Source organism: Pleurodeles waltl, chromosome 7, assembly GCF_031143425.1.
Source record: "Pleurodeles waltl isolate 20211129_DDA chromosome 7, aPleWal1.hap1.20221129, whole genome shotgun sequence".
Taxonomy (NCBI): Eukaryota; Metazoa; Chordata; class Amphibia; order Caudata; family Salamandridae; genus Pleurodeles; species Pleurodeles waltl.
This window is the reverse complement of record NC_090446.1, coordinates 1,393,705,703-1,393,732,915: the sequence shown is the minus strand read 5'-3', so window position 1 is coordinate 1,393,732,915 and position 27,213 is coordinate 1,393,705,703. Positions and strand designations below refer to the sequence as shown.

Here is a 27,213-nt window from a genome sequence, read left to right as displayed (position 1 = left end):
AGAGATATGGAGGGTAAGGTATGGATATAGCTCCGGAAAGGTATGTGAACATGTAAATAGGCAAATTATTAATGTGATGATGCAATGATTCTACTCTATGGTGTAACCTTACCTATGACGTTGAGGAATATGGCCGTTGGTTATGTACCAGCTGTTTGCACTGTTGAAACTAATAAAATATGTCGTTAAAAAAAAAACCTCTATAATTCAGAGTGGGGAGCATGGGTGAGTCGGTTACGAACTTGCGGTAAGATAGAGGGGGTCATTCCAACCCTGGCGGTCGGATGACAACGGAAGCACCGCCAACAGGCTGGCGGTGCTTCCCTGCCCATTCTGACCGCGGCGGTAAAGCCGCGGTCAGAGAAGGGGATCCGGCGGTTTCCCACCGGATTTCCCCTGTCTGGGCTGAATCTCCATGGCGGCGCTGCAAGCAGCGCCGCCATGGAGATTCCGACCCCCTTCCCGCCACCCTGTTTCTGGCGGTTTTTACCGCCAGGAACAGGATGGCGGGAACGGGTGTCATGGGGCCCCTGCACTGCCCATGCCACTGGCATGGGTAGTGCAGGGGCCCCCTAACAGGGCCCCAGCATGATTTTCACTGTCTGCTTAGCAGACAGTGAAAATCGCGACGGGTGCAACTGCACCCGTCGCACCCCTGCAACACCGCCGGCTCCATTCGGAGCCGGCTTCTATGTTGCAGGGCCTTTCCCGCTGGGCCGGCGGGCGCTCCTTTGGCGGGCGCCCGCCGGCCCAGCGGGAAAGCCAGAATGGCCTCCGCGGTCTTTTGACCGCAGAGCGGCCAAATGGCGGTGACCGCATGGCGGGCGGCTACCGCCGCCCGCCGCGGTCAGAATGACCGCCAGAGTCTCTACCAGATAAAGTGTCACCGAAAGTAATTAAATTGTTCATCCGATAGAGACTTCTAGTCGCAGATTCCTTACTTTTGAATAGATACCCAAGGAATATCTCCCCAGAGATCAGACTGCAATACGGATTATACTAAGAAGTCCTGTAGGACCGAACAGGCAAATTGACTGTCAAGCCAGATCTGACTTCCTAGGCAATAGTGCTTCATAAACCTGTGTAAGCAAGGCCAGGTTTCTGTCTGACAGATATCCAGGACAGGAACTCTGTGAGCTAATGCATTGGTTGCAGCTTTGGCTCTGGCAGACTATGCACACAAACCCTCAAGGGGGTTACTTTTCGGCCATTGCATAGCAGATTTTGATGCACAGAACTATCCATTGGGAGATGGTCCACTTCTGCACTGCCTTCCCTTTCTTGGCTCCGACATACTCCACAAAGTGTTGATTGTCGCCCCAGAACTCACGAGTGCAATCAGTGTAGAGCGACAACGCTCTTTTTGGGTACAGTCAGTGGAGTCTCTCCTCTTCTTTAGAGGGATGCGGCCGAGCATACCAAGTAGGTAGCGTGATGGACTGGACTACATGAAAAGGAGTAACCACCTACAGTAAGAAGGATGCCCAAGTTCGAAGTAGAAGTGTCAGGGTAGAAGGTAACATATGGAGGATGCACAGAGAGCACATGTTGCTCACTGACCCTCTGGGCGGATGTATTCACCTCTACAAAGGCCGTTTTGATAGTCAGAAGCATGAGTGGACAGCTGTGGAGTGGCTGAAAGAGAGCGCACATCAGGAAAGTGAGAACAAAATTGAAGTCTCACAGGGGCATAATAAAAGACGCTAGTGGCAACATGTGTTGGAGACCTTTCAGGAACCTATGTACAATAGGAGATTTAAAAAGGGATGGCTGATCTGGCAAAACAAGAAATACTGAAACGGCAGAAGGGTAACCTTTTAACGTACCCAAAGCAGAGCCCTGCTGGGCTAAGGTAAACATAAACAACAGAACTTGGGAAAGGGGTACAAACAGAGGGTCAAAATGCTCGTCTGCACACCATGCCACAAACTTGCTCCAACAGCTTGGGTATACCGTCTTGGTGGAAGGACGTCTGGCTGCCAAGGTAACATTGCAGACTTCGGGTAGAAGATCGAAAGCTGTCAACTGTCATCATTCAATCTCCACACCTGAAGGCAAAGCGTTTTCAGAGTCGGTGCAGAATCTAGCCCTGCTGTTGCAACAGAAGATCCTCCTGAAGAGGAAACCTGATTGGAGGACCAATGCTCTTGCTCAACAGCTCGGAATACAAGACACCCTGTCCTGCTATACCCCAGGTAGGACAGCAACCCTGTCCTCCTTTAGAGCCTTTATGACTCTTATTTTGTCCTGCTTTAGCCCTGCTAAGACAGCACCCCCTGTCTAGCTTTACAACCCTTAGGACAGCAACCCTGTCCTAACATAAAACCTCAGGTCATCCTGCCCTGCTCTATCACTTTTAACATGCCTTATAAATAGGGAATCACAGTTTAAATGTACTTCAGGCAGAAGTAACCAAACAGGGTGGTTCACCTCTCCACAGGAAAGGAACCACAAAGTGGATGATAAAGGGAGTAACCACTCTACTGCAAAGCTACTCTCCACTTATCACCACTTAGACAATAAAGTCTCAACTGTCCAAGGTTAGCCTTATTGTCCTTTGTTTGGAGGGGGGGGGGGTTGTGTAGGAAAGTACCCCTCTTTCTATCTTGGTTACCCCCACTTTTGGCCTGTTTGCCAGTATGCTTGACAGTGTTCACTAGGATCCTGCTAGCCAGGACCACAGGGATTATGCTCTCTCCTCTAAATGTGGTTGCTAGTAACCTTTTCTCCCAACAATTGGCATACCCTACTCCCATATAAGTCCCTAGTATATGGCACTTAGGTATCCGAGGCACTGGGGTTCCAAGGGATCCCTATGGGCTGCAGCAGTCATTCTGCCACCCATATGGAGCCCATGCAAAGGGTTCTGCAGGCCTGCCATTGCAGTCTGTGTGAACCGGGTGCACGCACCCGTGTTCACTACAGGTTACTGCTCCAGGTCACTGTAAGTCATCCCTGTGGTAGGCCCTCTCAGTCCAGAGGGCAGAGTGCAGGTACCTGTGTGTGAGGTCATCCCTGCACTAGCAGAGGTGCCCCCACGAACTCCAGCCCCATTTTACTGGGATGCCATTTTATATGTGTACTGGACATAAGTCACTACCTATGTCCAGCTACATAACGGTAACTCAGAACCTGGACATGTTTGGTATCAAACATGTTGGAATCATACAACAATACTGTTGCAAATATTGGAAGTATGATTCCATGCACTCTGGGGGCTCCTTCGAGGACTCCCAGCATTGCTACCACCAGTCTTACAGGGTTTTCCGGGCAGCCGAGCTGCTGCCACCCCTCAGACAGGTTTCAGCCCGCCTGCTGCTGGACCTGATCAAGCCCAGGAATGCAGAACAAAGGATTTCCTTTGGGACAGGCAGGTAACACCCTCTCCCTTTGGAAATAGGGGTGACTGGCTTGGTAGGGGTAGCCTTCCCAAGCCACTGGTTTTGCTTTGAAGGGTACACTTTGTGCCCTCCATGCATAAACAAGTCCACACAGGTTCAGGGACCCCCTGTCCCTACTCTGGCGCGAAACTGGACAATGGAAACGGAAGTGTCTACTCCCCTGTCCATCACCACCCCAGGGGTGGTGTCCGGAGCTCCTCTAGAGGGTCCCTGGGTTCCGCCATCTTGATTCCAAGGTTGGCAGGGAACTCTGGGAGCATCTGAGTGGCCAAGCCAGGCAGGTAACATCAGAGGCACCCTCTGATAGGTAGTTACCTGGTTAGGTGACCAAGCCCCCTCTTTGGCCTATATAGGGTCTTCCTCTGGGGTGGGTCCTCAGATTCGGCTTGCAAGATTCCAGCAGGAATCCTCTGGAACCTCTGCTTCAACTTCTAGCCTCTGGAACCATAACTGGACCCTCTACGGTGTGTTTAAGGATTTTTTGAAGTGTTTGTGGTTGGTGGGGGTCTTGTTGGTGCGCCATTTCCTTTAGAGGCGTCTGCAGATTTGTTTGGACTCCTTCAGGGTTGGGGTGAACCAGTTGGCTTTCATTGATGAATGTCTGTTGGAGGGTTTGTTGATGGGGGCTAAGGTGTTGGCGCAGTCTGGGATCCAGTTGATGAGGTCCCGGGCAGCTGTGTTAGTGTTGAGGTCGTCTGGGGGGTGAATTGTTGAGGCTGGTGAGTATCTGGTCCTTTGTGATCTTGTTTCAGCTCCTGTGGGGTGGTAGGTGAGCGAGGTGTCAGTCGTGGGTTTTTGCTGAAGGTGAAGTGGATACAGTGGTGGTCGGTCCATTGGAGTTCTGTGTTGTGGCTGATGGAGATGTGGTAGCTGGCGGTGAAGATGGGGTCAAGTGTGTGTCCGGCAGAGTGGGTGGGGGAGGTGATGAGTTGCTTGAGTCGAGATTGGCTAGGTTTTCGAGCAGCGTTGTAGAGTTGTTGTCATTGGCATTCTCCAGGTGGAAATCGAGGTCCCCGAGGAGTATGAAGTCCTTGGAAGGGAGCGTGTGGGTGGTGGCGATGTCAGCGATTGTGTCGCAGAATGGGCGGCGGGGGGCGGGGACCGGGTGACCTGTAGATGAGGATGCCTCTCAAAGTGGTGTTAGGGTTGGTTCCAATCTGGAAGTGGAGGAGTTCCATGTTGGTTGTGGAGTCTTCGGTGATGGTGGAGAGGCATAGGGACTCTCTGTGGACGATGGCAATGCCTCCCCCGGGGCGGTTGGTGCGGTCTTTGCAGATGATCTTGTAGCCATCTGGGATGGCGATGGTGATGTCTGGAGCTGAAGAGGGGTTGAGCTAGGTTTCTGTGAGGAAGGCGACGTTCAAGGATGTAGTGTCGATGAGGTTCCAGAGTTCAATGGCGTGCCTGTGGAGGGAGCAAGTGTTGATCAGGATACATCTGTGGTTGTGTTCTGTTTTGTGGGTCTTCGGGGGTAGCCTTGAGTGACGGGGCCTGCGAATTTGCAGTGGCGACAGGTGAAGGGTCCCTTGGTGTTACTTGGTGATGCCTGCATACAGTTGTTGTTGTGTCCTGGGTTGAGTGTGATGAGTGCTGCTGATGAGTAGCGGTGGTGGACGAGTGGTCCAGGGGTCCTGGCGCTGGTCGCGGATGGGCTTACCATTAGCGCGCCTTCGGCATGCGCCGCGCAGGGGTCACCATTAAATAGGGAGAGGGAAAAGAGGGGACAGCTGGGAGGCGGGAAACAGCGCGAAACAGGGGGGTGGGGCCACAAGGGCAGTATCGGCAGGGAGAGAGAGTCAGAGAGAGGAAGGGGTGGGGCAGCAGCGGCGGGGAGAGCGAGGAAAGAGAGAGAAGTGAGAATGAGAGAAGTGATAGAAAAAACGAGAACAACGAGGGAAAAGGATAGAGGAAAGCGAAGAAAGTCAAGGGCACAATAAAAAAACAGCACACTCTGAGAAAACGAGGAGAGAGGACGGAGAAGAGAGAAGAGACAGAGGGCGGCCCAGCAGAAGAGCAGAGCTCTCCCACTAGACACCAGGGATGAGGTGCAGGCAGAGCCTGCGGGTGGAGGAGGGCCTCGAACTACTGACAGGGGTCAGAGTTCAGGGAAAGAAGGGCTTCACTTACCGGTGGAGCTACATGGTGGCAGAGCAATTCACTGGCCATAGCCTATGTGGCCATCAACTGACAAACAATCAGTACTAAGTGGTATTCAACAAGACTGCTGATATTTGCCATGTTTCTGCATTTCAGCCTACTGGAACATGTCTGATTAGTTATTTAAGGTGTCCCATTGTACTGTCTATTGCAGGACTATACCTCCCACAGACATTGTGGACAAGGTAGCAGCCTCAGTGGCTCAAACCATCAGATATTGTGGTTCAAATGAATGACAAATGAATGAAAACATCTACAAAATAGACATGCACTCCTGCTCAAAATAAAGAAGCTACCTTTCTCCTTGCTGAATATTTTTTATATTTATTAACAATTTTATATAGCACCACTGTGCCAAACTAGAATGCTTTTAGTGAGGCAAACAGACACATATGGCAACCAACTACTCAATGTAGGTGAAGAACAACTGGACCTCAGCAAGATGTAAAATGATACAAGTGGGTTATTCAGGTGAGGCGGGGTTGTTGTGTGGGTGGAATAAGGAACAGGGAATAAATCCCTATGAACATAAACAGAGAATATGAAACATGGAAAAATGGTATAGTCATGTAGCAGACAGAGGACCAAATAAACAACCAAACCTAAAGCCAAGGCTTTGCATCGGGGTCCGGATCACCAAGGAAGGTCTTGAAAAGATAAGTATTTAGACTTTTTCAGAAAGAAAGGATTTTTAGTGTTGATCTTGAATGTGGAGGTAGACAGTTAAAGGTGAAAGTGGGGGAACCGAACAGGATTGATTTAGAGCTTGAGATGTCCAAAATGTCAGAGCTAATTCTTACAAATAGCCTTGCAGGTGGTCTCAGCTATTAAAACTAAGAATTAAAATGAAGACTGGGTATTCCTGCCTTTTCCTCCAGACTTCCTAATGTTGAACATTGGTAAAGAAACACAGATTCTGCAAGCTAGTACCCAAAATCGTAAAATAAGGAGTTTTTCCCCCCAGCCCAAAGATACTCCTGTCTGACCCTTTGGGGAGAGCAGGGCTACAGGGCAAACAGGGGTTACAGCTGTGGTGGTAGGGGGTGGTTTCCTCTGGTATTGTCATACTATGGCTCTGCAAAATGACCATGTACAGCCCTTCTGGGCTTGACTCTCAGAGTAGAGAGGGCAAGCAAAGGCTGCTCAGCGGGGGAGTGTTGGAGTAGAGACACAGAACAATCTAAATACCACAGACAGGAGTCAGACACAAGTGCAAGCTTGCAATTAGGCTTGGGGGAGAAATGTTTGTGCTTCGTAACCACTATGTCAATTCAGATTGTATCTTGAGCAAAAAGAGTTCCCAGTCTTTCAATGTAGGCCACGGGTACCTATTCGCTTAAATTTGGTTTGGCGCACAGATGGGTGGCGCACCCTCTGTGGTAGCACAGCCTGTGTTCTAGCCAGATGAATCATGATTTCAAGAAGCCGCCCTACCTCTTGGACCTTGCTACTGGGGAGGAACGTCATATCAGGCCTCAGGCCAATTGAGATCTGTTGCTGTGGTGATGTTGCTGGGTGGTGCAGGACTCATGGCACAAGGGGCAGTGGGCACAACAGGTCCCTTTGGATCACACTGCAGCAATAAAGGATGGTCAAGAAGAATACAAACTGGAACAGAGTGGAGTGGTTCGGATCCCACCTTTATACTTATTTGCCAGACAATGGATTTTTGATCCATTGTCAAAAGTCCAGGACATTTTTAGAGTGGTTACTTTTCAAATTTCATATTTTCTAGCTGCAGAAACAGCCTTTGAGAAAGGTGATGGCTCTCACAGAAGATAGTCCAACCAGTAGTATCCAAAATATAATCACAATGAAGTGTGAAAACTCTGCACATTTCTGTCTGTCTGTGTTTTGTAAAAGACAAAAGGGCATGGCATGCTACCTCTAACAGCAGACTCTGTCACCTCACCAGCATTCACCCACCATCAACAAAATATAATCAGGTATGACTAATGTAATCAGAAAGGATTAATCAGCAGGGCCCTTCTAAAAAGGTCCTCACAGAATTTCTAAGGGTGGCTCTGTCTTCATCCTCCCACACATCAGTGTCTGAGCTCCTCTCTTCAGCTCCAGGAATGCAGGTACCTGCATCTTGTGCCATGTCAAACTGGGGGCAATCCAAAATGGATGTTGCCTATCCTAGCTACTATATTCTGACCACAATATGTAGTCACTTCTAGAGTCACTTCTGGAAGTCCTGGGTGCAGGTGAAGATACAGGGCTGGCCTCTGAAGGTTCAAGGCAAGCTCCAGGCAGAAAAGCAGTCCTTCCAGGTACAGCAGCAGTCTGGCAGAGTGCACAGCAGGTCACAGCAGCAGGCAGTCCTTTGACAGTCCTTCCACAGGTCAAATAGTGACCAGAGGAGTAGGTCTGAGAGCCCTATTTTTGTATACCCTGATGCCCTGCTCCTAGAAGATGGCATTAGTTTTCAGAAGGGTTCTTTAAAGTTACAGGAGTTTCCTGCCTCCCTTGCCCTGGCTCCCAGCTGGCTGCACCGACAGTGAAGGGCAGTTAAGCCTGTTGTGTAGTATCAGAGCACAGCCTATTCAGGTGCAAGTGGGACTGTGCTTAGCTCCGCACTCTCCCCATCAAGCCAGTTAATGGGCCATTCAGGCTCAGATAATCCCACTATTGTGACTCTCTGGAGGGAATTCACAATGTCCTAACTATTAGTTATACACAGTCGTGTGACTGAAGACAGGCTGCAGGCACAGAGGGCTAGGGAGAGGAAAATGCCACCTTTCCAAAAGTGGCATTTTTAAACTTGCAATGATAAATCCAACTTTACCATTAAAGAGGGTTTATCGTTACAAGTTCATAGACACTAAACATGAGATATCTACCACCTCCGGTTTAGGAATTACAGCTTATTAAATATAAGGAATCCACAATGTTATCCTACGGGAGGGGTAGGTCTCACAGTAATGAAAAACTAGTTTGAGAGTTTTTCATTAGTAGGACATGCAAAATTAAAAAGTACATGCCCTACCTTCTAATTACACAGCACCCTGCCCTATGGGCTACCTAGGGCCTACCTTATGGGTTACATATGTATTAAAAGGGGAGTTTAAAGCTTGCCAAAGGTTTTTAAATACCAAGTCAACATGGCAGTGGGACACTGCCTTCAGGCTGCAACGGCAGGTCTGGGACATGTGTGCTGCAGGCCCACTGGTGGCATTTAATTTACAGGCCCTAGGTATATGATATACCACTCTACAAGAGACTTACTTATAATTTTAATATGCCAATCAAGTATATGCCAATCAATGTTTTACGGAGAGAGCACAAGCACTTTAGCACTGATTAGCAGTGGTAAAGTGCACAGAGTCCTAAGGCCAACAAGCAAGAATCCAGCAAAAAGTAGGAGGAGGAAAGCAAAAGATTTGGGGGTGACCCTGTAGATAGGGAGATTTCCACCACAGCGGTTAGTTAAGGCACCTTCCAGCTCAGCGAGAAAAAAGCAATGTATCTTGTACTAGTACTACGTATTAATACTTGTTTGCTCACAAGAATCAAACAGTTTTTGTTTTTCTCTGTATTTTCAGAGGTTGCTCTGTTCTGATACAAGGCTTTTGTGGTGATATTCTGAACCAGTGCCCTTTAAACAAAATGTTCCCAGAATTCCTAACCAACATATTAATATTCTACACATCGGTTGGAACAGGAAGATAACTGGGACTATCAGCTATATCATTTCAACCCTAACTTGAATTATAACGTTTATGTCAAAAAAACAGACCATGGTCATTAGTCCCATGTCAGGATAAAGGGCACATTTGGTGTGCCTTACAGGTCACACGACAGGACAAAAGAAAAATTCAGATGCCAGTTTCACATGCAATTAAGTGACTCAGGGCAGGGATCCACAATTGTTTATCATGCAGGGGACATTTCCATCCCAACACCCATCAATCGTAATTTCTTAAGGGAGGTGGGTAGAATAGTAAAACAAAGAAATCTACAAGTCTTGTAAGGAAGATCTGAATTGATATTAACAGATTTATGTTCTTGTGTTCAGAGGGAAAAAAAACTCAAAACAAACATTTAACAAAATACGATTAAAAAAATACCAATATGCTTTCAAAGATTTTGCAAATAACCCATTATTGTAAATCTGAGCAAATTTAAGACATTGACTGTGTGTGAAAAGTTTGCAATGCTAACATCTAGCCTTCATTGCTTTTGATTATGCAACATTTCCAAGCAGTATAGAATAATCAGTTTGATTTAATTTAGCTTACAAAGTGAATTAAATAAAAAGGATACATCATTACCTTTCATCAATGTGCTTTTCCATACTGTACAATGTACACTATATACAAGTGAAAACGTAACCAAAGAAAATCATAAGCTGGGTAGATATTACAAGAATGTTAAATTGTGAGCACTGACTGAAATAACACACCTGTACGCAGAGCATCTGTCAGAGAAAAACCTTGCAATAAACGAGGAACTGAAATAAGGACTCATTCTATTCTGCCTTCACGAACTGGTGACAGGACTGTGTTGTTTCGCAGACACAATCTCCCAGCTCTTGGTCTTGTGTTCAAAACAGCTAACAAGCTATTTCAGACAGACAACAAACCCTGTTGTGACGGTAGGCGCACCACCTCCGACAATAAGGCGCATTATTTATCATCTGCTAGAACTAGTATAGCACTTAGAGAGTACAGCAAGAGTGTAAGTGTTATAAATTGTGATGTTACACTTTTTCCTGTTTTCACTGTTACTGAAAGATTTAGCTGCTTTTTATTAATTTCTGTGATGTTACCAATATTATGTGAACTAGATCCTGGCATTTAAAATAACTATGTTAAAATAAATATGTTGAAATACATATTCCGTTTCTAGTGATCTTGAGTGTGTAAATCATTAATCAATGATTGTATGGATTACCACTGCTCCCGGTTATTAACCCAAAATCATTGAAACCACCTCATGTATGTACCGGGTGTGGTTCTGCGGGGCTACAATAACATGTCTTTCACATTCAAGAGCTGGTACGCTGAACTAAGTTCACTTATGTCACCCATGTGTGTGAAAATAAACCTTGTAGAGCTGAACCAGAGACTCAGTTTATGCAACAATGGCAGAAGGGACTATTGAGTGAGTGTGACTGCTCAGAAGCTATGAGAGATGACAAAAGCTGAGGTCACACACAGAGTAATGTGTCAGCTGCTCCAATGTGTAGGTGCCTACCACCTTGCCACATCACATGGATCAGGCAGCAAAGCGGAATCATTAGCCCCAGGTGAAGCTCAGATAAGTGCACCCGCATTACATTTCATCTGAACAACCTTCGGAAAACGTGCAGTTTCAGCATACCATCAAGGTATTTGTTTGCCAAAGCCAACTGCTGTGATGTAGGAGATCAACCAACTTAATAAATCTTAAGACGTGGATTCTAGGTTCCTGACTACTCACACCTGGGCATGCTTGTTTTTGTGCACTGCATTCTGGCCATGCTCGTAAAAGGTCTTCTTACCATCTGGGATACTTCAAGAACCATGTGCGAACTAAATATTCCCTTTGCAGGATTGACTATGTTGGCATAGGAGCCTATCTGATGCACTAGTGTGAATAACTGAACAGTTTCAAGTCCCCCTCTGGGAATTCTTCTGTGATTACTGTTTTCAGGGTTACCACTTCAGTCATGAAAAGTTGTGTATATTTTTATTTCAGGAAAGGAGACATAGGCATGAGCCCTGAGCCCCAACCACAGAGTTGCTTCCTATAAACTGCAATCATGGTAAATCTTCACTTGTCAGGGGGTTATTTGGATCCCGCGTAGTCAACGGGAATTGTGAAAAATTCAAAGTATGCTTGGGTAGAATGCACAATATATGGTAACACAGATGAGACATACAAATCAAAATTCCATTTAAATGAAACATTTGTAATGATGAGCGTAAAACTGCCGATGGAGTACGGACCACATACGAAAGTCAGGCAAACATAGTCGATGGTAGCTCTGCTGTTTTTCGCAATACATAGTATCTACTAGTCCAAGGTCAGTTTTTCCTTTCAAAGGAAGAACTCCATCAGGCTCCCTTTAGACTGAATCCTAATGTTCCTAGGAAGACAGCGGTGCCAACTTTCCTTACCCCCTCCTCCGTCAATATAAACACAATTACTTAAAGTCTATGGGCAATATTACCCAATGAGCCACAGATTGTGAACCTCAGCAGTAATCAGAAATCCTCAGGTCAAGAAATCTGTTCTAAATTAATTCAAAGGACAGACAGAATGCTAAACAGAATGCTAAAAAGTATTCAAATTTTGTCTTTTGTGTTTACTCCTCAGCAGTCATGCATGTATGGGCTGCATACAGATTTTAACTGAAAGATTGTCCAAAACCCAAAAATAAACCGCTCACTTGTGCCTTGGCCTTTCCCAACCCATAACAGAGGGGCTTCTGAGTAGTAACGAGCAACTGATTCACAATTACTGTACCCAGTGACAAGGTTTTTTTTTTCTGGTATTTTTTATTTGAAATTCCATTATTGATATCGCAGCTTAAAGTCAGTGCAACTATCATTAGCTTTCATTCTTTGATTGAGAAATAATATCAGCATCATGCAAACTTATACATCAGCAAACCATGTGAACCAATATGCCCACAAAGTCACTCAGTGTGGCAACATCGTGCAGGGGTGTGGAAAGCCCAGGACATATTGTGTGGGGTCAACGACAACAGGTTTTCATGTTTATGTTGTACTTGGGACAAGTAGGCCCAACCCCATTATGGATCAGGGAAGGGCATCGTCTTCAGTTGAGGTAATATTTGTGCCCATGTGTTTATGCTGTTTAAACTTTTATGGTTCATTAATGCAAGGCCTTTATTATTAGGGTGAGCACTCTAAGAAGATGTTGTAAGCTCAGACTGCACTACCGATAGCAAGATTTAATAATATGAGGCTACGTGTAATGCTCCCTGTGAAGGGTTCTTTATCCCGGGTTGAAGGGATATTGGATTAAGGCGACAGACGCGTGCTCAAGGGTTAATGAATTTAATCCGGTCTGGGGTCTAGGATGAATTCATCATCTTCACACAATGACAGGGTTGATTTAGTCTTTCAACGAAAGTAATAAAGTCCCCCTTTTGTTTTTATTCTCTCTTTTAGGGTTCTGATAAGGTTCTTGGTGATGTCTGGTCCGGCTTAAGAAAGTTCCGGTCTTCCCATATGTCAGCGGGCCAGGCTCCCAAAAATAAAGAAGAAAAGAACACAGGTAAGTGGAAATTAAATAACTATATAGGGTTATTTAGGTTTAGTAGGTTGGTGAGGGTAGGTGGGAGTGCAGGGGTGAGGGGTTTACTTTTGTCGTGCCTTTCTCCCTATCGCAGCACGTTGTGGAATTCCCCTTTTTATTTGATAACAGCTATTTAGGTTTGGGGTTCGGTGATGTTAGAGGATATATTGTTTCTCCTTTTACACTGTTTCCCCTCTTACACTGTTTCCCCTCTTACACTGTTTCACCTCCCTTATACTGTTTCCCCTCCCTTATAGGATCTCAGTCCCTTTTCCTTATTTCCCCAAAGTCCTGAGAACCACTCGGCACCCCACTCCCATTTGCGGTGTGATCGTACCTCTGAAGGCCACGCCCCTCCAGGGACGCGGCCGGCTTCCTGGTAGTCTCCCGACTTTACTGGGTCAGGGGCGGGAGGCTCCCTAAGTATCTCTCTTCGTCCACGTCGCTCGTCCGTCTGGTGGGGGCGCGCTTCGGTCTGGTGGGCGCTTTCCCGTTCGTCTTCCTCCTGTGAGGCTTTCCAAGTGTTTCTCTCCCTCGCGTCTCTCCTCGCGTCTCTGGCGGCGTCCTCCTTTTCAATTTCCTCTCTGGCGTACATGACGTTCGACGTCATGACGTCCAGAGCTCCTCGGGTGCCCCCGGGGTATTCCTCGTCAGTTTCCGCATCTTCTTGCAAACCGGCGTCGGGAGACGTCCGGTTACACTCCCAAATTGCTTTCTGATAAGATGCAAATATATGCAGAAGCTTGAAAGCAAGATTGATCATTCTTTTCTTTTGAAATAAAATGTTCACAAAAAAATGCAACAAGGGGAAAAAACATTTTTCTAAACTACTGTGAAACTTTAGGTGCCATTTCTTTGAAGCATCATTTAGTAAAACGTGTTGATGCATGCTAGTATTTCCCCAAAAATATTTATAATGGACAAATCAATGTAACCAGTCTCAGTTTCAACAAGATTATGGCAAACATGAAAATGAACAAGCATTGGCAAAGCCAATAGGTCTGACATTGGTGGTCAGCCTTCAAGTTTTGTTAATGCGTATCTTGTTTTGACATGGTTTTTATAAAACTTTATTCCTGTAGGGCCATCATAACAAACATTGGCAAAAAGCTAAAATATTTTTGTCTTCAAAAAGCACATATTGCCACAGTAGTCCCTGGCACAAACAAAACTACTGTGTGCCAATATGCTCCTTGTGAAATAGCAGGATTCTATCACAGTGAAGCCAGCCAATAATAGAGAGATAGAATTTTAATAAAAACAAAAGTTCTGGGATAACCAATTAGGGGCACAATTCTTAAAGAAAATCACAAAGTGCACCCATGATATATGTCCTTGCATTAGTGCAGATTTACGGTTTTCATGAATTCACAAGTTACAGAAGTAGACCATGAAATCATACTCCTAGAAAATATTTGTAAATGCCACTTTAGCACGAGAAAATATGCATGTGTAGATCTGTTGAGTGTCTACAAGTTCAGTTTCCCTACAAACACTTTTTCCCACCCCTGGAAGAAGTTTTACTTCTGCCCTTGTCAGGAGTAAATTTCCAACCTCTCTCAGTATGGATAAACAGTAGAGAAGAACTGATGGAACCCCCTAAAACATGCAAGTTGGTGGGTTTGCACAGATTCAGAAGGGCTTTACAACTCTGTACAACTATTGCTTGCCCCTATCTCCAATCCTAATATTTTGATCTCCAGTCCTAACATTTTGATCTGCTGAATGGTGGCAAAATAAGGGAACTGCAAGTTTTCAAATCCTACAATAGCATGAGCACTGTCATAGTCAGAGAGGTTATCATCAGAGCTCTTGTATAATGAAATTGCTTCCATAATTTGTCGCTGCACTACATGGCACCAAATCAACAAGTGGATTTTTCACAGGACAAGTAGATTTATGAAGCAACCTGTCCCATGAAATTTATAAAATTCCACACCCCTGATTGTGTCCTTCTCCCAAGGAAGACCCAAGAGTTGCCCCATAACCCTGCTAAACAAGTTAGAACAGAAGCCACTTTCCGTTAAAAAAAACATCGAAATTTACTGAAAAAACTATAGGGACATTATAGCTAGGTTCATGTTTTACCCACACAAAACAACAGAAATTCGGCAGTTATAGTTGTACTTACAGTTATACTTATCTGAAGAAACTATAACTCATACCGTTAAGCAACTTTAGGCCACGAGTTATAGTTTTTTAACATGAGTATAACTAACCTTTTTTTTTTGTATATATAGACTTATATATATATATATATATATATATGTATACATAAAAACACACACCTATCTTATATATGCTAACCATTTAGTTGTAATGGGCATGCATGGAAAAGGTATATGTGTGATAAAGGCATGCATGGTAAACGCATTGTGTGATAATGAATGCCTGGTGAAGGCATTACATTACGCTGTAATGCTTGTGTGGCTGTGTGGTAAAGGCTGTGTGCATCACCTCATCACTCTGCAAGCACATCGGAAACTACAATTAGTTATGAAAATACTTCTTATTTAATTTAAGGTCATCCTTCAAATTCATGTTCATACCCATGCCTCGATGAAGCTTTGACCCACATACCCTAAACTCACTGTATTTTGGTACATACCCATGAACTAACCAGGAGCAAAATACTGATGACAGGACCAAACATAAATAGTTTATTTTGCGATTCTAATTTGAGGCATGAGAATAAATTCCTCCACTTGCTTCTCATTTGTCATCCATATGATAAATCTTGGTAAACATCTGTGTAAGCTTTTTTCTTTCATGACAAATTGTATTGAGTTTGTCACAACAAACGGGCCAAGTAGGCCTGCAATTATACAAAAAGGAGAAATTCTCACAATTATAATTATAAAAACACAAACATTGCACAGAAAACCCTCCCCGCCCCAATCCGCCACCCAACAATACACATTGAAATACATTTCAGAGAACATCACGTCTGTGCTTCTTTTCTCCCACCCAAATGTCTATAATATCTAAGCACTTCATACAGTAAGGAGCATTCCGAGCATGCAGGCTGCAAAATAATCCCCCAGAAATCCACCCAACTCAGCCAGACCTTATTGTGCTTTTGAGGGCAACCCCTGGCTTGATGGACCATGGCTTCTAAGGCCATGCAGTGGTCCAGACCTCTCTTCCACACAGCCAAGGACGGAGGGGCCTCAGCTTTCCACTTTCTGGCTATATCTCTTTTCGCCAAGGTCAGCTCCAGAAACAGGAGCATCCTTTTGTAACTATGGCCCCCTGGGCCATCTGTAATATGCAGGTGGGTCAACTCTAGGTTTGCAGGAATTGCCCAGGAGAGTACCCTACCCAGAAAGGCCCTATCTGCCCTGCCCAATCTGCCCAAAACATGGCACCCCCATACCATATGAAAAAAAGAACCGCCCTCTGCAATACATGGTAGACATAATGGAGAGTCCACTACCCCTATGTGATATCTGGTGTAACAGATCCTGTCGAGGTATTAAAGCAGTATGAGCTGCAGGAGTGCCAAAATGTATGCCTCTTAAAGCAACCTTGGTGCATTGGTCTAATCGTCATCATCAATAGCACCAAGGTCAGTCTCCCATGCTGTACGGAGGGCTGACAATGTATGTGGGCTGTGTATGAGAAGAGTACAATATAATTTGGCTAACTTGTGGTCTCCTAGGTCTTCTGCAAGAAGCTTACCCTCCAAAGGACTGTAATCCGGGAGGGTGTCGAGATTGCTTATATAAGGGGCGAGTGCATGGCGAAGTTGCAAATAGGGATGAAATTGACAGCAATGAAGGCTGAACTCCGACTGCTGGAAAGACTTCAGGGCTATGTCAGACATTACATCTCACAGTGTAGATTATACAGATCATGTCCCATTTCCTAAAACCCTCCAACCCCTCCTCCAATAACGATACTCCAGCAGAGGAAACGTGCCCATCTCTACGCCGCATGTGCTGGATCTCCCAGGTAGTCACACCACCATTCGTTGATCATGAGCAGATGAGAGGTAAAGTAATAGGAGGATACGTCCGCAGCTGCAATACCACCATTAAATGTATTTTTGTAAGCTTTGATCCTTGCAAACGCAACAAGTACAAAGATAACTCCTCCCTTTTTAATAGATATGGAATACCCAAAAGTGGCTGTCAGTATTGCTAATGTTTTTAAAGCATGCTACAAGGACGAAAAAGTGATGAAGTACTTTATATTTAATTCAAAATTGAATGTTATACATGTTTTGAACACGTTTATAAGGGCTGTAATAGACTACATAAAATAATGTTTTTCAAAATAAAAAAATACTGACCAGCAATCAGGAAAGGAAATTGAAAAATTCCACCTAATGACCACTAAACCTTCCCAAGCTATGTGCAGAAAAAAACATCAGCCAAAGGCAAACTGTACAACAATCAAAGCACTATTGAACAGACACAAATAGCTATGGAAACCCACCAAAACATTCTATCAACTATCGGTCCAACTCCCAGTGCCACACTCGACTTAGAGCATAAATCTATTCTTCGTTCACAAAATTAGAAAGCAGATCAAAAGCAACATACAAGCATCCACATTCTAGACATCAAATATTGCATTTTGCCCAGGTGGCTAAGTTTAGGCACCCACTGTCACCACTGTTTCTGATACCATTTTCAAGTTCAGAACCAGAACATATCCTTTCATCCACCATCATTTCCTGTGAAAAAGCACTGAAGACTATCCTCTGGCAGTCAATATTTTTCTCAGACAAGGCATCTTCTCCAATGAACTCAAATAAACCTTGTTCTAATCACCTCATGCCTTACTGAAGCTTAAACAGTTAACACCCAACAGAATTATAATGCTCTACTGGTAAACAAACGTAAACTTCATACTTGTATAGCACACTACTCACTAGTTAGGGTCTCAAGGCGCTGTACACATACCGCTGTGGAACCCCTCCTGGCTTTTCCCTGTGAGGTGCTCACTCCTGGGAAACCTCCAAGGTGAAGCCAGGCATCCCAGCGCTGTTGGGGCCGTTGTGGAGATTAAGCAAGCTATTGCCCAGAGTTACAGAGTGGGACACATGAATTAGATTAAGCACCGATGCGAGAATTATCAGGTCTGAGGAAATTGAGCCCAAGACCCACTGAGGCGGGAATTGAACTCTGGTCCCGGGCCAGATTTCTGCATCAGGGTCTGCCGCTCTAACCATTGAGCCACACTTCTCCACTGGTGAATGGCAGCACTGCATACTGTTATTAAGGAACCTCTCCAGTGTGCTTTAGCATCACTTACCACCATCCCTGATGGAGATCCTTTCGACTAGCATGAGACTCAGTAGTTGTATTCTGCATTGGTGTACTCTTCACCTTTTAGAACAACATTGCCACATGAAGAGTTAAGAAGATTAAAGTACAAGGTATATACCTTTGGTAATGCACTTTCTTACAGAGCATCTGTCTAGCTGCAGAATTCTCATCTTTTGAATATTCCCCGGGTGTCAGGCTGGATCTGTATACTTTTCGGCAGTACCTCTGCATGTTGGAAGGTGGCGACTTGTGGCTCTGCACTGACACCGTTCAGCTCCGGAAATGACCTGCGGGGCCTATATAGGCACCACTCACGCATGCTAATGTAAATTTCTCTTGAGACTGTTCGTGCCCCCAGACACAGTGCCCCAAAAGCCAACTAGTAGATAGTACACAGATTCCTAGACGTGGGATGCTATTAATAGATAGAGTCCAACCACAAAACAGGGAGGGTGAGTGAAGGAATCGGTGGCTACACAAGAGCCTCTACCAGAAATAGCGTTACCAAAGGTAAGCAACTTGTTCGTCAGATAGAGGATTTCTCACCTTCTAAATAGATACCCAAGTCGTACTTATTCGCAGGTGACCCTGTGGATAGATTCAAACCAGAAAGTACTGCAGGACCAAGGAGGCAAAATGCCCCTACTGGAGAATATCACTGTCCAGGCAATGCTGCTTCATGACATATGTAGAGAGCTGTTGAATTTCTATCTAGATGAAGTAGTGCATGCCCTTTGTCACCATTTAAATCAAATCAATTTATATTTAATACAATACTAAATTGTCCAAGCCATCTCACAGCATCATCACATCGTCAATAGTGAGAAGTCTGTGAACTGATACTCCAAATCTGCATTCCACCTCTCACGACGGTCAATATAAGCAATCAGGGGCCAAAGTACAAATGGAGATTTGGGAAAGGATGTGATGCGCCTGTCAGGGGAACTCCGCAGAAATAAATTTAATGGAACAGCTGATCTGCATATACTAATGAGTGTGATTTATTTTAGATTTCAACTACCTCAGCTACGGTATCTGGCTAAAAACTTTTGAGTTTTTAAAGATAAGTATTAGTTTACTCATTGTTCAGGAACAAAATGTATGTGCAGTCTTAACACATAGGTCAGAAGCAAATACTGGAGACCTGTCCCACATCTAAATCGTGATGTTTGCCGAGATCGTCATTGGTGTGGCAGATGGCATTGGCAATCCACCCACAACATTTTTTTAAATAAAAGGGAAATAATGAGTCTTGCTTGTTTGTTTCTAATGTTTCCACATGGCTGTGACCCATCAAACTAGGTGTTAGATCTGATCTGCCAGCTAAAAATGTAATATATGATGGTCTAAAGGCCCTCCCTCCTCACAGCTCCATTTTGTGGTCTTGCAGCCAGTCAACCCAGGATGCACATCTCGTTCAGATATAAGGAGTAGCTTAAATACTGACTAAAGCACAAAGCTTTAAGAGGAGTATACATTTTAATCTCTTCAATTCTTCTAGTGATGTATCTTTTAATATACTACCATCCACACCCACATCAGCCATCAGAGTGCTTTTTAAGATTGATCAATGTAATCATACAAAGAGAAATAGTCTAAGTTTCTGTCGCAGTAATAATGAAGGACAGCATTCATAACCGAGAATCATGTTTAAGTTAAGTCAGAAACAAGAGTGAGTCAAAACATGGAGACATTTTGTAGTCATGTGGAAAAGGAGAATGGCTATTTAAGTTCATTATTCTAATTAAATAAGTGATCATTAATAGAAATCAAGAGAAAATTCTGAATGTCTTTTAAGTCATTACATAAAATGTAAACAGTTGACTTTTCCATGGTAAGATTAACAATGAATGTTGGAGAACCAAACAGCCGCCACGGTTTAGGAAATGGTGGAGAAAGGAAATGAAAGGAGGAAACTAGCAGCAGTCTCATTGGAAAACCCACGTTTTGAGTTGCCTTCGAACAATATAAAGATTAAACAGTGAATTCCAATACTTTGAGACCAGGAAAGGCAAAGACCGTCTTTTAAAGCGCTGATTGCTATCCGGGGAGTACTTGCTAGTATGGTGCAGAAGAATAAAAAGCTCTGGATGCGGAGTAGTCTCCTGAAGAGCGGCAGGGCTTTGTCAGGAGATGGCCCTGTGACAGATGCATAGGGCCTTAACATATCTGATTTGGCCACAGGTAGCCAACAGAAGAGAGGCGAGAGCTGGGAAGTGGAGGACAGACCTGAAGTGTCAGTTAGTAATCTGGCAGTGGAATGTACAGTAATATTTATACCTGCTTAAGGTACAACCAAAGCCTTTGCATTGTTGCATATTAAGACTAATCCTAAAATACTGGCATATTGCATTCTGATGTTCTACAGTGCACTTTTCAGCCTGGCTGCTTGAGTTAGCGTAGCCTCATTTTGAAGCTGGTATAGAAAAGCGTGTAATACAGATTTAGTGTAATCAGCTTTTTACCATACCCACTGTATCATGTCTTCAATGTCGTCTCACATTTTTCCTACAAGTTCTCTAGGCACCTGCTGGTTAGCTGTTACCTAGAGTTACGTATAGCATCACATGTTCTATCTCCTGCTTGTTGCACTACAGAAAATGTATAAAATAAACTTGAAACTGAATTGAATGCAGCATAATATGGCCCGTTGGGTCAGACGACAGATCACTGGTCCGTTGTTTTGTGAATCTGCAGTATTTTGCTGCTTGCTTATTTTTGCATTTAAACCCGTATTAGACTTCAGTGGGCCTTTCAGAGTTGTGTTTGTCCACAGACCCTGGTGCATTGTGTGCCAGGCAGTGTTTAAGCTCGGACACCAAAGGGGACATGTTCTAGACCGGACTCCACACAATGATCCCAGGCACTAAGTAAGGGAGTAAGGGGACTAGGGTGAAGCACAGCAATGCCCTGGACACGGTAATTAGCCAGACATCTTAGGCACGATGACCTAAATTAAGGTGAACTCTGATCACGGTTACTATTTTTGCTTTGCTGCATTGAAAGTGATGTTGAAGGTGCACCAAAGTGCTGCATGGATAGGAGACCATGGGTTAACAGACTGTTTGGGTAGGTAGGAATGGGAGGAGTCCCCCAGGACAGATGGTGTGTATGTACAATCCACGGTATAGAGTGGGCTCGACAAAATAGCGTGGATATGGGGGTAGATAGGCAGGAACATCAGGATCTAATGCAAGGACTGCTGAAGAATTAATGTGTGCAAGAAAGAAGATCTTTGATCCAGCCACACAGACCCTTTGGTATCTCCTCCGAGTGCATAACTTAAAAACACCCAAAAGCACGGGGATATTTCAGTGTGACTGAAAAATATTTTTCCTCCATCCCTTAGCGAGATCACATAGAAGAAATTAACTAAGGGATCCCCTTTCTTATCCTACGTTCTGTTTACTCCCCATCACCTCCAAGGATGAGCTGCCACAGAAGACCGACAGACATTGTTTTGTTTTCTGTGGATGAGTGAAGATAACAAATCAGGGCAGAACAGTCAAACATTTTAACAGAGGTCGAATTATTATGTCACAGAACTCCTGAAAAAAAACACCCACCACCCCCAGGTGCCATTTTATATGGCATGGATTTTATTATCTCATAGATTTGATGTTCAGCAATTTCAATTCTTAGTATCTGATTATTCAATGGTTATTGAATATGGCTAGTTTAAGGAGCATTCATTCTGTAACCTGTCCGAGTGCACTTTATCTGCCTATGGGTCTAATTAGTACAAAGCTTTGAAACACTCACAAAATTAATTACTGTTGAACACATGATCATCAATCCCATCAGTGACTTCAGTGAAAAGAGCTAATACTATCTCTGTGTGACATCTTAGTAGGGTTGTACAAGTCCTACTAGTTTCAAAATAATCAAAGAATACTCCAACCTGATAGCCACAGAAAACTCCATCCACCCTTCCCAAGAACTCTGCAACACCCTCTCAGACTACTTTCACAGCAAGATCGCCTCCATCTACAACAGCTTTGACCCCCAACCCAAGGTCCTCAACCTCAGTAATCTCGACCAACCAGCGAACACCAGCCAGACAATAACCACATGGACACCACACAATACACCTCAGCCATCATGGCATCCATCTACTTCGGAGCTCCCAATGACCCATGTCCCACCACATGTTCAGCCTCGGAACGAATCACATCAGCACAGAATAACAACCTTCCTCAAAACTTCCATCACCACAGCAGTCTTCCTGGACAAAAGGAAACATGCAGAAATCAGAACCCTCCTAAAGATACCATCTCCTGACCCCAGAAACCTCAAATCGATTGATCTCTCTGCTTCCCTACCCTGCCAAAGTACTCAAGAAGGCCATCAATGAACAGCTTACTGAACATCTGGTACAAAACAACCTGCTAGACATCTCCAAATCAGGATTCCACGCCAACCACAGCACTGAGACCGCACGTATCGCCGCCACAGAAGACATCAGACCACTTCATTATCAAGGGAAGATCCTCCTTGATCTTTAAGCTGCATTTAATACTGTATCTCTCCACACCCTCATCAACAGACTCCACAACATCGGCATACCCGGGAATGCCCTCAAATGGATCGCCTCCTTCCTGACAGGATGTACTGAGAGCATCTCAGCTACCTCCCTTCACCTCCAAACCCAAGAACATTATATACCGCGTACCCCAAGGATCATCCCTCAGCCCAACATTGTTCAACATCTACATGACCCCCCCCTTGCCGGCATCATCAGATCCAATGGTCTCTACATAATTTCCTATGCAGACAATACACAGCTCATCCTCTTGCTCACTGAAGACCCTTCCATCAGCACAACAAACTTCTGCAACGCCATGACCAACTTAGCCAACTGGATGACAGCAAACTGTCTCAAACTCAACTCCGACAAAAGTACTGATCTTTGGGAGAAATACATCCATATGAGACCACAGCTGGTGGCCAGCCGAATTCGGACCCACTCCCACACCTACACACCACGCACACAACCTGGGCATCATCGTCGACACTGAAATGACAATAAAATGACAAATCAATGGAGTCGCCTCCTCCTGCTTACACACCCTCCGCATGCTCCGCAGAATCTTCAGATGGATCCCAGTCAACACCAGGAAAACCATCACCCAGACTCTCATCACCAGCCATCTCGATTACAGCAATGCACTCTACGCTGACATCTCTACCCAACTCCTTAAAAGACTCCAGACCATACAGAAGGTGGCAGCCAAACTCGTCCTGGACCTCCCCAAATGGGCCAACATCAACCCCACCTCAGAAAACTTCACTGGCACCCCATCCAGAGAAGGTGCCAGTTTAAGATCCTCATGCACACCTACAAAGCCTTCCACAATGAAAGACTGGCTTACATCAACCACTGACCGAGCTTCCACCAACCTGTCAGACACCTGCGCTCATCCTCATTGGCCCTCGCACCCCCCCCCAATCCGTCACAGCCACATCTGTGGCCCCTCCTTCTCCTACACCGCAGCCAAGGCTTAGAACAGCCTGTCCCCACCCCCACCTCCAAACAGCACCCTCTATTGCGGACTTCAGAAAGAAACTCAAGCCCTGGCTCTTTGACGGAGACCTCACACCCCTGTGCCCAGATACCCCCAGGGTGATAGTGCTGTGCTCAGCAAATACTGATTGATTGATTCATTGATTGATATATTAGTCTTATACCAAATGTAACTACATTTACATAGTGGGGGAAGCAAGAAATATACTTATTTTTTTAAAGGATGCAAGTAGAGTCTGACTTATTTGATTATGTTCCACCATGAGTGTTTTTGAAACCTTTATATAATCCTTTTAGGGGGCAGTAATCAAAATAAGCACCAGGAAATGTACAGTATAATATCATTTAACACATCTTGAGGGACCTACTTAGGTGAAAACAAACACCTTTTCTGCCACCCCCAATCCGGGTGTAGTAGCTTCTGTACCATTTGTCCAAATCGTTGACAGATGGAAGGGCATTCGTAGCCTCCAAAGGGTTTAGGCCGACAGTGTGATTAACATTAGGCACCTGGACACCTTGCCTGCCACTTGCCTGTGGCTTCCAGTTCCTGCTTTTCCGGTCTGATCCAGTGACACCGCAGCTGCCTGAGTTTTCCCATCAGGGTTTTCCCAACCAGGTTTTCCTACTCACCGTTCTTCCCACCAACAGAAGCCCCACCCACCCCTGGACCAACTTAATGCAGGCTGCAGAGCGACCACATCAGTAGGCACCTGGACACCTAGACTGCCCCTTGCCTGTGGCTTCCAGTTCCTGTTTTTCCAGACTGATCCAGGGACACCGCAACTGCCTCGGTTTTCCCGCAAGGATTTTCCAAACTGGGATTTCCCACTCACCGTTCTTCCCACCAACAGAAGCCCCGCCCATCCCAGGACCTACTTAATGCAGGCTGCACCGTGACCCCGCCGATGGCGTACTAAAGGCAAGCCCATCTGCGCTCATCCGCGCCTGGACCGCGCCTAGTGCCACGACCCCTGGTCCTCCCTCCTTCCAAAGATACACTATTGCTGAGCTGTACACCCTCAACCCCGGATGCCGCAACAACCACTGCCATAGCGCTGACCAACGCTTTACATTAGGACCCTTTACCTGCACCCACTGCCATTTCACCTGCCACAGCACACACACCAGCCCACCGACCAGCCCCACCCCAAACACACCACCGACACCACCTGAACAAAAACACCAACTCGCATGCACCCTTCTCAACACATGCTGACTATGCAAGCATTCCACTGAATTTTGGGACCTCATCGCCACTCTTGCACCCAATATCGTCTTTCTCACCGAGACCTGGCTCAAACCCACATCCACCCCAGACATTGCCACAGCCATCCCTGAAGGATATAAAATCACTTACCAGGACCGCACCAACAAGCTGGGAGGAGGAACAGCCATTATCCACAAAGAGATCATACAGTGAACCACCACCCCCATGGAACATCTAAACTTCATGCCCCACGGAGGGGGCGTAGCTAGGCCACCCAGCAAGATGGCCGTCACGATGTGAGGCTCTGCTGGGATTAGGGCCTAATTTTTGTATTTATCCTGCCGGAGCGGCTGCTTGCGAATAAAACTTATTCAGAGGCCCCCCGGAGCCTCCGGTGCTGCTCGCGGTCCCAGCTGCAGGCTTTGACGCAAGCCGACTGCTGGTGTTTTCTACTGACTCTGGGGAGGTGGGCCTTGCCGCTCGGATGAGGCCTGTGGCGCTAGTGATCACGCCTTTTCCCGGCCTCCCCATCCTCACCGGCGGGCCCTGTGGGGTGATGACGCTGCCTGCTGTGCTGTTTATGGTTGGAGGGGAGCGCGGGGCCCTCCCTCCCGATGCCTGATCGGCAGTCAGATCGGACCACAGCCTCGTTGCCATTGGGACGCAGGGGACACCCGCAGTTCAGGACCGGCATGCCTGGCTGGGCCGGCTGGGAGAGTGTGACCCTGGGCCGGCCTACTAGGAGCTATTTACCTGTGGAGTACTGGCTAGGGCTGGAGCTTTCTGGTTCTGACTCTGCCCCGCTGTGATGATCTGCTGGCTGGCCGTTTCTCCTAGCTGCTAGAGGAGGAGGGAGATTGCCTATGGAGTTCCCCTCGCGGGCTGGTGACCTGGCTGGCTCGCTGCTGTGTGGGGCTGTGTACCGGGCCCCGCCTGCTAGGGCATCCCTTCGCCGGTCAGATCGGACCGGGGGAATCTTTTGGCGCTGCCGGGACAGCGAGATTCTTTTCTGCCCCTGGTTTCACCAGTTTGCTGGCTGTCTCTTGGTGGGCTGCGCAGCACAGCTGGGAGCGGGCCGTGTGAAGGGGGGCCCCTGACTGCCAGACTCTGGGCTGTTCCCAAAGGGCACCCCAACTTTGGTACCTCATGAACACTTAATGGCTGTGACTTACGGCAAGGGGCGTGGACCAGCCCAGTAGGCACAAACGGAGCGCTTGCGGTACGAGCCGGAGGCCTGTTTTCAGCTTTGACGGGGCTGTGCTGCGTTGCTCCAGGGGGCTTCCGGAGCGGTTCTTTGGTGTGAGGATTTTTCTGGGCTGGGTGCCTTTCAGATCAGTCGACTGGAGTGTATATTCCAATTGTGCCTTGGCAGCCACTGAGCATGGGCAAAGCTGAGCAAAGACAGGCTAAGCCTTTGATGGTGGGAAGAAGAGGGGCGGCACTTCTGCCTCTCAGCCCGGGGATGAGCATGTCGAGGAGGGGGCCCCGGATACCTCGTTAAGGCTATGTTCCTAGATCTTAAGAACAGCCTTGCAGGTACCGAAACTAAGCTTGATCACTTGACTGAGCAGCTGGACCGTATTAAGGCCAGGGTGGACGATCACGACTCCCGATTTGACCACTTGGAGTCGCGGACATCAGAACTGGAAGACCAACGTAATGGTGAAAGAGAATAATTACTCCGAATGGAACGAGTATTGGAAGTTATACGCAATAAAAATGAAGATTTGGAGGCACGGTCGCGCCGCAACAACATCCGTATAGTTGGCCTCCCAGAGTCTACAAATATGGGTCGAATGGAGGACTTTGTGGAGGGCATGCTCTCTGACCTCTTCCCTGGAGAGCTCTCCGGATGCTGGTGGTAGAGAGGGCTCATAGGTCTTTGGGGCCCCGGCCTCCGCCTGGTACTCCTCCGTGTCCCATAATTGTTCGCCTGCTGAATTATCGCGATAGGGATACTGTCCTCAGGCTGGCCAGGGAGCCGAGACCGGTTATATACAAGAACGCTGAATTGAACATATTTCCAGACTATACCCCCAGTGTGCAGGCTGCGCGTAGAGCCTTTTTGACAATTAAGCGCACGCTGAGCCAGACAGACGCTAGATTCTCTCTTATTTACCCTGCAAAACTAAGGGTACAGCATGGGGGTAAGCTGCTTTTTTTTAGAGACCCGAAGCTGGCGGCTTAATTTGCCAAAACGTTGCCTAAGAGGTCTGAGGTGGCAGATTCAGATGGCCCTGGGACTGAGCGCGCAGCCTTAAGTGACAATGACTAAATGGGCATGGGGGCTGAAGATCGGGGTTGCATCTCTGTGACTGTTGGCGGGTTTACATGATGTGCTTCTTGCATTATCGGCCGCTCTGCCGTGCAGTTTTCTGTTGGGCCCTTTGC

General features: G+C 46.1%; 1 protein-coding gene across 1 annotated transcript in view; it reads right to left on the bottom strand.

The window, feature by feature from the left end:
• SHANK1 (SH3 and multiple ankyrin repeat domains 1) overlaps positions 1 to 27,213 on the bottom strand; it is a 1,404,784-nt gene that overhangs the window by 410,091 nt on the left and 967,480 nt on the right. The window lies entirely within an intron of this gene.